At 38.9% G+C, this 13,556-nt stretch overlaps 1 long non-coding RNA gene across 1 annotated transcript in view; it reads right to left on the bottom strand.

Annotated features, from left to right (window-relative positions):
• The window catches only part of LOC309606890, a 66,734-nt gene extending 57,657 nt beyond the window's left edge, over window positions 1–9,077 (bottom strand). Inside the window, exon 1 of the long non-coding RNA XR_014232100.1 lies at window positions 6,133–9,077. This is a non-coding gene — a long non-coding RNA (uncharacterized lncRNA). The remainder of the gene's footprint in view (window positions 1–6,132) is intronic.
• Window positions 9,078–13,556: the final 4,479 nt, after the last annotated feature.

The following is a 13,556-nucleotide window of genomic DNA, read 5'->3' as shown; positions in this document are numbered from 1 at the left end:
CCTAACTGGCCAAAGGGCAGGGAAACAACTCCATCCTCCTGTAGCCTTCAAAGTGGGCAAAGGCAAATACACAAATCAGGATCCCTGAAAAGACTGAGACCTAATCATAGGGCAATAGATTGCTTCTCTTCCCACATACCTTACCACAAAATCAATACAGCTCCTCTATAATCACAGGGGATTACAGCTAAATTAACAGCAAGTGTCAGAACTTATTTAAGGAATCTCTAGGAATACCCGGAGACAATAGGGGACACAAAAACAAGGGCACTAGAGGAGATTTTTAACCTCTGACACCACAGCTACAGCCAACAGTAAACACAGCCTAACTCTAAGCCAGATAAACATAAAATCTCATTAAAGGCATATCTATCTCATTTTATCATATATAGCTTTCAACAAAAAATTTTAAGGCATGCTAAAAGGAAAAAATGCAGTCTGAGGAGGTAAAGCAAGCATCAGAACCCAACTCAGATATGGCAGGAAATTTGGAATTATTAGATCAAGAATTTTAAATAACTATGATTAATACACTAATAATGAGAAAAGTAGACAACATGTAAGGATAGGTAGTGTATGTAGGTAGATGGAAACACTAAGAAAGAATCAAAAAGAAAGTCTAGAAATCAAAAACACTGTAACAGAAATGAAGAATGGATGGGCCTGTAGACAGAATGGACAAGGAAAGAATCAGAGGTTGAAGGCCAATCAATAGAAACTTAAAAAAACTAAAATGCAAGGAGAAAAAAGAATGGAAAAAAATGAAATAGAATATCCACAAAATATGAGACCACTACAAAAGGTATAATATAGTGTAATGGAACTGCCAGGAAGCAAAGAAAGAGGAAAAGGAACAGAAGAAATATTCTAAGTAATAACAGCTGACAATTTTCCAAAATCAGTGACATACACCAAACCACAGATCCAGGAATCGCAGACAACAAGAGGCAGGATAAATACCCAAACACCTCGGCATATCATATTCAAACTGCAGAAGATCAAAGACAAAGAAAACATCTTGAAAGAAGCCAGAGAAAAAGAACACTTTATCCATAGCAAAATAAGGATATGAATTATATCAGATTTCTCACCAGAAACCGTGCAAGCATGAAGACAGTGGAATGAAATATTTTAAATGTTGCAGGAAAAAAAGCACCAACCCAGAATGTAACTACCAGGGATGGTAATTACAAAGTTTATTCTGGGTGAGGATTTTAGGAGACAGGAGCTGGGAAAGGCAGAGAGAAAAGGGAGTGGCCCACATAATCAAGAAAGAGCAAATGAAATAATGTAACTTGGAATCTACACCAGGCAGGAGAGGAGCAAAAAGAAAAAACGGAGAAATCAGTGGTTTCTCCCACTGATCACACAGAGACTGAAAATGCTCATAGTGGTTGTGGTTGGGAGAGGGTGTTTGAATTACTGAGTTTGGGAGAGAGGCAGGTCCAGTGTGTGCCCTTGGGTGTGGTTGCCAAGCTAAGAAAATAAAAAGACACTGGAGAAGACAGAGCATTAAGGTTAGAATTTGGGGTGACAAGACCTTGTTTTGTTTTATTTTCCCTTTCTTCTTTTTTCCAAATTTCTTTAAAGGAATAGTTAGAAAAATTAAATTAGCTTCTTATGTCCACTGTAATTACCCACCCTTTCAAACCGAAAATAGTCTGACTTTTCTCCGTTATATTTACTTTTATGTTAGAATTTAATTTTGCTTAATATGACAAGTTATCCTACAACTAAGTGGAGTTTGCTAGGTTTAAACAAGAAAGACATGCAAGGGAATTCCCTGGTGGTCCAGTGGTTAGGACTCCGAGCTTCCACTGCAGGCGTCACGGGTTCGATCCCAGATAGTCGGGGAACTAAGATCCCGCAAGCCTCAGAGAGAGAAAGGAAGGGAGGGAGGGAGGGCGGGAGAGAGAAAGAAAGAAAGACATGCAAGACTTTTAGTGAAAATTGAATGTATTTTTTAAAAAGTGAAGGACGTGCTGCAACTAAGGAGTCTGCCTGTTGCAACTAAGACACGGTGCTACCAAAAAAAAAAAAAAAGAAGGAAAAAGGTGCAGTCACTGTGGAAAATTGCTTGGCAGTTCCACAAAAAATTAAATATAGAATTACCATATGACCCAGGAATTCTGCTCCTAGGTATACAGTTGACCCTTGAACAACACAGGTTTGAACTGCAAGGGTCCACTTACTTGTGGAGTATAATAAATTGAAATTTATTTTTTTCGATAAATACATACTACAGTACTACACGATCCATCGTTGGTCGAATTCAAGGATGTAGAATCACTGATATGGAGAGTTGACTACAAAGTTAGATGCTGGGACTTCCCTGGTGGTCCAGTGGTTAAGAATCCACCTTCCAATGCAGGCGACGCAGGTTTGATCCCTGGTTGGGGAACTAAGATCCCACATGCCACTGGGCAACTAAGCCCGTGCTCTAGAGCCCACGAGCCACAACTAGAGAGAAGCCCGCACGCCCCAACGAAGAGCCCGCATGTCGCAACTAAGACCCAACGCAGCCAAATAAATAAATAAATATTTCTAAAAAAATAGATGGGAGGGGAGTTTGGGAGAGAATGGATAGATGTATATTTATGGCTGAGTCCCTTTGCTGTGCACCTGAAACTATCACAACATTGCTAATCGTTTATACTCCAATATAAAATAAAAAGTTAAAAAAAAATAATATGTTGAAAAAAATAAAATAAACTTTGCACCTATTTAAAAAAAATAAAATAAAGTTAGATGCTGATTTTCAACTGTAGGAGGGCCAGCGCCCCTAACTCCTGCATTCAAGGGTCAACTGTATATCCAAAACGATTGAAAGCAGGGATTCAAACAGGTATCTCCACACCCATGTTCACAGCAGCACTATTCTCAATGGTGGAAACAACCGTGTCCATCAATAAATGAATGGATAAACAAAGTGTGGTGTATATATTACACAAAGGGATACCATTCAGCCATAAAAAGGAATTAAATGCTTATATATGCTACAACATGGATGGACCTTGAAGATATCCATGAGGTCTCGCTAAGTGATATAAGCCAGACACAGAAGGACAAATATTGTATGATTCCACTGAGACGAGGCAGCTAGAATAGGCAATTCACAGACACAGATCAGAATAGAGGTTGCTGGGGGGTGGGGAGGAGAAAAGGAGGAGTTGGTATTTCCTGGGAATAGAGTCTATGTTGGGGATGATGATAGAGTCTATGTTGGGTGCAGATAGTGGTGATGAGTACACAGCATTGTGGATGTAACTGATGCCACTGAATTTACACTTATGAAAAGTTAAGATGATAAAAATTATGTATATTTTACCACAATTTTTTTTTCACACACACACACACTGTATTTTATTTTTACAAGAGATAAATAGACTGACACCAAGCATTGTAAATGGATGACCACAACAAAAGCAACAATGATTGCAATTACCAAACACGAAACATACTCATACTATGTCATAATATTGACATTCAGTCCAGTAATCCTCCACTGTAACAGCTCCTTTACTTTGCAGTGAAAATTGATTTGTATATTCTTTGCATCTGAGTCTTTGTACCACAATTATTAAAAACTATTTTAAAAAAGGGAAGGAAAAATAAACAGTTTCTCAGACAAGTAAAAATTGACAGATTCTAAAATTTATGTGGAAGTGGAAATGGAAAGGACCTAGAATAGCCAAGCAATTTTGAAAAATAACCAAGTTGGACATCTTATACCACTTGCTGCAAAGATACAGTAATTAAGGCAGTGCAGAATTGGTGTAGGAATAGAAATGTTGACTGATGGAAAAGAACAGGCAGTTCAAAAATATACCCATGCATATATGGCCATTTGATTTCTCAGCACAAAGACAAAGGTAACTTAATGGTGTTGGAACAACTGGAAATCCATAGATTTAAAAAAAAAAAGGAATCTTGACTCTTATCTCACACCATAATGAAAAAAATCACCAGGACAAGCTAAAACCACACAATATCTAAAACAAAACATTAAAGAAAAAAACTGTTCCTTTTACTGAAAGTACATTTCTTATGCAATAAATTGTTTTATAACAGATTTCAAGAAAAAATGCAATTAGTCGCATATAGTTAATATTGACTTTAGAAGGGCATTGAAATAAAAAATGTTTCAAAGCAGCCTGAACAGTTAAAATAAGATGCTCTCCTAAAAGCAGTCAGCTGTATTCAGTAATGCTTTTTAAGTTCTCAAAGCACTTCATGATTAGATTTATTTTTATACAAAGTTTAGAAAAGTTAAATTATTATTTTAAAAGTCTCTATTTGGGGCTTCCCTGGTGGCGCAGTGGTTGAGAATCTGCCTGCTAATGCAGGGGACACGGGTTCGAGCCCTGGTCTGGGAAGATCCCACATGCCACGGAGCAACTGGGCCCCGTGAGCCACAATTACTGAGCCTGTGCGTCTGGAGCCTGTGCTCTGCAACAGGAGAGGCCGCGATAGTGAGAGGCCCGCGCAACGCGATGAAGAGTGGTCCCCGCTTGCCACAACTAGAGAAAGCCCTCGCACAGAAACGAAGACCCAACACAGCAATCAATCAATCAATCAATCAATAAATAAGAATGCGAATTTCTTTTAAAAAAAGAAGTCTCTACTAGATATGTATTTACCTGAAAATTATTATCAACCACCTTTCTAACCAAATATTATATCTTAAGTCACAGAGCTAAAAGTAACAAACTTCCCACCAGTGATATTTAGATAGCAATTAGCTAAACATTTAAAAGAGCAGAAAAAAGATCGTTAAGGGGATTAGTGACAAAAAAATCACATCACTAAGAAGATAAAAGTCTGTACCAGTTTTTTCCTCCATAAATTACCAACTCAAGGACAGTACAAATTAATTAAAGATGTGGGCACTTTTCTGAAATCTAATTCTATTAAAAAAATAGAGAGATGTGTATAATATCCTAACACAGTGAAAAAGGGACAAAATTATAACTGTGCTGGATCATTCAGTAGGAATAGTATGCTGCTAAGTTTTTTAATTAAAGAAGTAGAAATACATGTTCCCTTGGAAGAGCATTTCCTGGGACCCAAAATTTGCTCTAATTCACACAGACAAATTGGAAGTGATTCAAAGCTCATTATTCTTAAAATCTTTTTAATTAACATGCAATATTGGAGGCCAGTGCAAACACTCAGAAAGCAAAAAGAATTAAAGGTAATTTGTCTTTACTTGTTTTCAAATCCCTTCTCTGCCACTCACTAGCTATGTGAACTTAGGAAAATTACCTAACCTCTCTGTTTGCAGATTTTTCATCTGTAGAATGAAGATACTATTGCCTACTGCATAGACTGATTATAAGATTAAGTGAACTAATATGTGTAAAGCAGTCATTACAGTGTCTGGCACACAGTAAGTATACATGTCAGCTGTCATCACTATTACATTGTTATCATTCTCCTAAACTATGCTACAGAAAATAGATTTCTCAAAACTATTTACACAAATGGTTAGGAAGGTAGATTTGGCATACACAGTCTGATTCCAATTTCCATGTTTGACTACAGACAGTGTCCAAGCCCCCCTCCCATATCTCTCCCCTGTGCCCCACATCTGAGCAAGCTGATGAGAGCATCGAATGCTCCTACTTTGGTGCAAGTTCAAACCACACAAGCCCAGGCTGGGTTGTGGGAACGGCACCCCAAACCAAGTCAGTCGCCCTCCCCTGCTCTCTTGAGCCACTTTCAAACCAGGCTGGGAGCCAGCGGCTGCTCGCCCCAGAAAACCTGACTATGTAAATAAACTTTTTTTTTAATTTATTTTTTACTGAAGTATAGTTACAATGTTGTGTTAATTACTGCTGTATAGCAAAGTGACTCAGTTATACATATATATATATATATATATATATATACATTCTTTCTCATAGTCTTTTCCATTATGGTTTATCGCAGGATATTTAATATAGTTGCTAGTGCTATACAGTAGGACCTTGTTTATCCATTCTATATATACCAGTTTGCATCTGCTAATCCCAAACTCCCACTCCTCCCTTCCCCCACCCCCCTCTCCCTTGGCAACCACCAGTCTATTTTCTATGTCCCTGATTTTCTTTCTGTTTTATAGACAGTTTCAGTAAATAAGCTTTTCCATACCCACTTGGTGTGATGGTGGTGTCATCTGTCTCAACATCAGAACCAGTTTCTGGGCGGGGTCCATCCTCCTTCTATTGCAAGGTTTTCCAAAGAGAGGAGCTAATCCAAACAAAAAATTATATAGAAAGGGTTGAAGAATGTTATAAGAACACCAAGAAGTAAACTGAAAGATTCTGTGAAAGACACATATTATGGTGTGAAAGACACATATTATGGTGTAAAATATGTTTATGAATATCTGAAAAACAACTATTATAGTATTTCAAAACCTTCTAAAATATGTTAGTAGCAATAAAGTGAAAAATAATTATAGCCGTCCCTTGGTATCTGCAGGGGATTGGTTCCAGGGCCCCCTCAGATACCAAAATCCATGGAAGCTCAAGTCACTTATATAAAATGGCATGATATTTGGATATAACCTATGCACATCCTCCAGTATACTTTAAATCGTCTCTAAATTACTTATAATACCTAATACAATGTAAAGGCTGTGTAAATAGTTGCCAATGTGCAGCAAATTCGAGTATGGCTTTTTGGAACATTCTGGAATTTTCCCCCCAAATATTGTTGAATCTTCATGGATGCAGAACCTGTAGACACAGAGGATCAACTGCAGCAGGGTCTGAGTTTCTGTATTTTCATACACCTCAGGATGTTGTCAGTATATTCATAAAATATACTGATTGAAAGGCAAGAAAGTATACGGTTGGGGGGACTGTGGTTCTGTACTTCTATGTCTAAATTCAAGGTCTGTTTTTTAAATAGTAATACAGAATATTTTAATTAAAAAGTTTTAAAGCTTTTTTATTTCATCCATTAAGTTTTGCCCTCCTTCACTGGTTCTACCTAAATCTTAACTGACTAAAAATAACCTACGTTAAGTGTCACATTACATCTAAAAAAAACCAAAAAACTGTTTTTAAGGAAAAAGCCAGAAAAAGACGGACTGGAAGGAAATATCAAAATGTTAATATAGGGACAATTTCTTGGTGGTAGGGTCATAGATAACTTATTTTTCACTTTATAGTTTTCCATGGTTTCTAGTTTACCTATTAACAGCAAGTCACTTGCATATTGATGCAATTTTGTTGCTGTCGTTATTTTGTTTTGTTTTCTTCACATTCATTGGACAAATGTGAGTAGGAATTGTGGGTATGGGCATTGAGATGCTTGGGAATCTCAGGCAAATTTTTATCTGTCAAAAAAAAAAAAAAAGCTCAGGAATATACATAGTATATTTAGATGATCTGTAATCTTCAAAATGATAATGAAGACCAATCAGAAATACTCATTTTAACTCTATGAATTGTAGTTAGTACAGATACAATATAAATCTGTACCTATATATTTACAGATTAATATATATCCTATCAAAACTAAGTCCTGTATGGATGAAAAAAGCAAAAGAACCAAGTTACAGTTTATAAAAGGGAGCGACACTGAAAGATGGAAATCCTGTCTTGAGGATCAAAGGCCCCTTGCATAGTCACATCACCCTCGTGTCTGTGTTAGGCAGCCTCCTCTTTCTTGCAAGTGTTTTACCCTTGTTCTCATGTCTTCCTCTTTTACTTTATTACCTTCCAGTAACTAATAGTTGTACATACACTTACAGATTGCAAAGTACTTTTCACATGAATTGTGTATTTAGGGAAACCACTCAAGTTATCCAAATAAGATGAGTAAGGCAGCAGAATGTTTCAGAGAGTCTATAGATGGTTCCTTGTCGCAGCAATATTTATAATCTGACATCTGTAAGTTTTGTCCCTGGCAAGATGAACGAACTTACGTGTAGTTAAAAATTAGAAATCATCTCGCTGGCACCTCTCCAGTGTATACCATTTCAGAGTTCACAAGCCATTCTTATACATTAGGACAGTTAATCCAAAGCAATTCAAATTCTCCCCAGAATACTACCTAGGACTTATAACTTGAGGCAGTGCCCACTGACCAGAGGAAACAGGTGACTTCCTTCTAGCAGGGTACACCAGAGGTGCCCTCAAGAGAGGTGAGAACGTCCCTCCAGTGACGTGAAAGGGGCGAGTCTAGTAGCCATTATCTCTTTCAAGAATGAGAAGAACACAGGAATACCCCCCATGTAGAAATAGTGGAGAAATAATCCAATTCTGTAGCGGATCTCTCTGCCTTTTACATTCTCTATTGATAATCCTATCGACAACAGGAAGTCGGTCATCAGTTTAACAAGCACCCAAAGTAGGCAGGATTCAGCATTATTTATTCCAAATAGTTTGTGAAAGTGGCGAAAGGCTCTAAGTCGGCAGAAAATAAGAGGAGGGGGCAATGACCGGAACCGACGACATGCCCCCCAGATATGAAAATGGCATGAGTCCCGGAAGTTTTGATTTTATCCTTTCTTCAGTCTTGAGGACACTTGCAATAGGTAGCTATCCAGCACTTACTTACTACTTTGGATTGACTGCTAGTTGGTTATAATTTTTAAATGATGCCTCATTTCCTCCACTATTAATTTTTAAAAGCAAACATCTAAAAGAATAAATTTTATAGTAACTTTCAATGAGAAAACATTACAGAACACATCAAGGCAAAATAATTTGACCAAAAAAAGGAAGGAAAGCAACTGGAGGTTAGATAAAGAGAAGCAGCAGGTAAGACTGTAGTGGGAGCAGATCACACGTAATTGCCGGGAAAGGCAATCTCCTGCCCACGGCCCTTCGACCTCGCTCGCTCCCTGGATACTTCCTCACTGAGGGAAAGAGCCCACACAGCCTGGTCCTTTATGGCCTTGTGTGGGATGTATTTCCCTGTTTCAGGCTCACCGTGGGCTCCTTTGCTCTGCTCCGGTGGGTGTCTGGATAACCCGCAGACTTTCAGTATTTCACACTCCTCGGGGAGGGACCGGGTCCTTCTGCTGCAGCACAAGAGAGATGCGTGCAGGCCGTCTGTCCTGTCTCGGCTGCGGTGGGGAACTGCTGACCGTGGGAGAGCAACACACACTATTTATTGGAGCTGATCTTGCTCTGTCTCTTCTCTACACGAGTAAAAGTGTTGGTCCATCCCGCGCTAGACCGCGCTGTGTTTTCCTTGGCGACTCTGATACCAGTGATGAGTTTTGCTGCCCTCCGGGGGCAGTGTCAGCCCATGCACGGTGTAATCCCTCCCTATTCTATTCTGTCTGTTTGACTAACTTTTCTAATTACCGTTGCAGTTCTCCAAGTGTGGTCCACAAATCATTAGGGGTTTCCAGAAGCCTTTCATGGGGTCTACAATATCAAAACTACTTTTATAACTACACTGAGATGCTGTCTGCGTTTCTGGCTGTACTGATGGTACAAAATCAAAGGTGGTAAAACTGCTGGCACCTTAGTACCCATCAAGACAGTGGCACCAAACTGTATTCTTCACCACTGTGCCCTCATGGCACACAGACTGCAGGCTTGTCAAGATACGTAGAAAAGTTTTTAACTCTTCAAAATTATGGACATATATTCAAACAAACATTAAGAGGAGACAATATAATGCATATACTAGAAAATCATTTTCTATTCCAACACTCTTTGATTATACTGAATTATATGAAACTGCCTGAAATTACTCAAGTTGCAAAAGGCTAATAGTAACCAGCTGCACTAGGAAACACAGGTGCCTGACTGTTCACATCCAAAATACAATTTTCTGAATTTCATTTAAGATGAGTGAATAAGAACAGCAACAACCAAAAAGAAATGCTCTAAACTTTCCAGGAAAATGACTGTTCAGAGACTTAAGTTATCATAATGAGAAGTCTCCTGAGATTTCTAACATGTTCAGCTTCACAGAAAGCCAAACACTCTGGACAATTTAAAAAAACACTGACGACTGACTCCTTTCTTTGATGACTGATTCCTATGTTTCCCCCAATCGTTTTGTGTCAAGAAAACTTCTTCCCTATCAAGCGCTGATTACTTTTCCTAGCATGTGAAAAATTGTGAAAATTGTCTTCCCATTAAGTTCTACTTAGATCTGTTACAATAGAAACGTGTAAATCCAAAAGGTCTCTTTTGACATTTACAACAAAATTTAGTACAACCGTGGTCTAAAATAGGCTACCTAGAAGGCTTCTTTCATCACAACATTTTTAGAGGTAAACTCGATTGTCATTTCTTCCTTTTTTTCCGACTTTTATCAGTTCTCATTTTGAAGCTACTTTGGACACTGAATTCTCCCAAGGTTCTGAGATTGTATAGTAGAAATTCAGCATAAGCCAACAGCTATAAAGCACTCAGGCTGGGTCTTTCTATCTTTCCTACCTGATTTTAGCTCAGAGGACATTAGCCACAGGAGAGAAAGGCCCGTTAGCAGGAACTGTCCAGCTTCTTCAGTGTGCTTGATTCACGGGCCCACGAAGACTGTCACTGTGACCACCCGGGGTTAGGATCTGACACAGAATTTAGGTCTGGGAGCACTCAGTACGTTGGTAACAGAAAAGGCATCATTTCCAGATTTTGTTTGTTTTCTGACTAATCTGCATTCTAAAACTTGAAGTTTTCGTCTGAGTCAGTTTTCATTTCTGGTTCAAAACTGTAATGGCACCTATCATTCAACAGGAAATTAAGATGTGGTTCCTGAGGCGTTCTTTGTGTTGCTGGTGACCTAGCAAAGCTTGCACCCAGGGCTTCCCTGGTGGCACAGTGGTTGAGAATCCACTTGCCAATGCAGGGGACATGGGTTCGAGCCCTGGTCCGGGAAGATCCCACATGCCATGGAGCAACTAAGCCTGTGCACCACAACTACTGAGCCTGAGCTCTAGAGCCCGTGAGCCACAACTACTGAGCCTGCGTGCTGCAACTACTGAAGCCCGCGCACCTTGATCCTGTGCTCCGCAACAAAAAGCCACAGCAATGAGAAGCCCGTGCACTGCAACGAAGAGTAGCCCCCGCTCGCCACAACTAGAGAAAGCCCGCGCGCAGCAACGAAGACCCAACACGGCCAAAAATAAATAAAATAAATAAATTTATTAAAAAAAAAAAAGCTTGCACCCACACGTCTCTAAGGAAAGTATTTCTCCCAAGCTTGCAACTTGAGCTTCAAAGTCTTCCCCTAGGAACCCTAGGAAAAAGGATTTGGACATTATGCTTTCCTCTGATAAATGTCAGGATCACAGGAAATGTACTGGAATTTAAATTCAAATTCATTAATTTAACAACACAGACCTACCTATGAATAGAAAAAAAAAAGAGAAAAGAATGTATAAAAAGTTATTTTAAAAGGCTGGTGTTAAATCCTTTTTTTCCCAGTTTTATTGAGATATGATCGACATACAGTTGGGTGTTGAATTTTCACTACAAGGCACACAATTTTAAAAACAATCTATTGTAAATGTGGAGGGGAAAATGTTGCTGAAATGACATCTAGTTATCTGTGACTCCACCCCGTATACAAAGACACCCTCCCCCATACACTCACAACATACAGAGGTCTACCTCACAAATTTGATAGCTAAGCTTTTTAAAAAAATAGACTTTATTTATTAGAGCTTTAGGTTTACATACAACGGAGCAGAAAGTACAAAATGTTATCGTATACTCCCTCTCTCCCCATCCTCAGTTTCCCCTACTATTAACGTCCTAAATAGGTGTGCTACATTCATTACAATTAATGGACCAATGTTGATACATTATTAACTAAAGTCCATAGTTTACTTTAGGGTTCACTTTTGGTGTTGTGTGTTCTATGGATTTGGACAAACGTACAATGACATGTATCCACCATTATAGTATCACTCTCGTAAAAATCCTCTGTGTTCAGCCTATTCATTTCTCCCTCCCCTTGGGCCCCTGGCAACAACTGTCTCCATAGTTTTGCCTTTTACAGAACATCACATAGTTGGAATCATACAGTATTCAGCCTTTTCAGACTTCTTTTACTTAGCTACGTGCATTTAAGATCCCTCCATGTCTTTTTGTGGCACGATAGTTCATTTCTCACTATCTTGGAATAGTATTCCATTGTATTGATGTACAACAGTTTGTTTATCCATTCACTTACTGAAGAACATAGCATACAGAGATCTACTGCACAAATTGCTGTGTTTGCAACTGCAACATAAAAAAAAATTTTAATACAAAATGCTCTGACTTCTAGGCAGATCTTACCTAGAAGGTAATTTTATGTGAAAAATTAAATCATCTTTCCCTAAACTTCAAAAACATTCTAAAGTCACTGAGAAATGACATATACATCAAAATTCTAGTTTGATCAGTCACGTAAAGACCTATAGTGAAAATTACAAACTCTGGAGTACATCTGGTGGAGTACTTTGTAACAAAATGTAAAGTTGAGGGAGATTTTTTTTTGCCTGGTATTTATTTATTTATTTGGCTACGCCAGGTCTTAATTGCAGCATGCGGGATCTTTTTCTTTTTTCAGTTGCGGCATGTGAACTCTTAGTTGTGGCATGTGGGATTTAGTTCTCTGACCAGGGATCGAACCTGTGCCCCCTGCATTGGGAGCACAGAGTCTTAGCCACTGGACCACCGGGGAAGTCCTGAAAGAGGAATTACTGGGGCAAATGGCATTGACATTTGTAAGGATCTTGAAGCACATTACTAAATTCATTCCTACCAGCAGTGTATAAGCAAGCCCATTTCACCAAACTCTTGCCAGCACTGAGTACAGGAATTTATATAAGTACCTGGAATTTGAGAAAGCAAGAATGTGTAGTTATCCAATTTTAAAGAATAATAGGTTGCGGTTGGAAGGTACAATGAGGCTCTCGTCATCACCTAGCTCCACTCCTTCATTTTAGTTGAGGAAACTGAGATTATACAACTCACTCAAGGCCACACGCTATTACTTAGCTGCAGAGCAGTTAAGGAAATTGTTAAGTGCCTCCTAACTCTTTATGTGAATTTAACGGTTTTTCTCTAATGGCACCTAAGTGATAATGCTTACTGCCAATCACCCTAAAATAAGCATGGCCTTTAAAACCTTGCCTACACTCTTCTTCATCTACCCTCTTGCCCAGAACCTAAGCGAGTTTGGTCAATCTCATTCTTAAAATGCATGCACACGCCATGTCTCCAGAACATCTGTCTCCGGCTCTACTTTCACCCTTGAACTCCAGACTTGTCTATCCACTGCCTACTTCACATCTACAATTAGACATTTAACTGGCATTGCAGTGTGAGGAGTTCCATGAACCTGCTCCCCAGCAAACCTGATAAAACGTATTTAAAACAATCACTTATAGTCTCTGGAAATTATCCTAAGGGCATGCAGCAAATGAAGAAACACTCATTCAAGAAAATCTACTATAATTTGGTAAAATCAGTGAGAGTTTGTGGTATTTGAACCAACACCTGCTCCCTCCTTCTCACCCTCCCAAATCAGAGAGACAGAAACTCCACCCCACGTAGAAGGACGTGCTCTCACTCCCTCTTGCGAGAACATCAGAATCACAACTAGTT

The sequence above is a fragment of the Balaenoptera borealis genome (assembly GCF_965194805.1).
Source record: "Balaenoptera borealis genome assembly, chromosome: 12".
Taxonomy (NCBI): domain Eukaryota; kingdom Metazoa; phylum Chordata; class Mammalia; order Artiodactyla; family Balaenopteridae; genus Balaenoptera; species Balaenoptera borealis.
The sequence above is the reverse complement of the archived record's forward strand: the minus strand, read 5'-3'. Positions and strand labels throughout refer to the sequence as shown.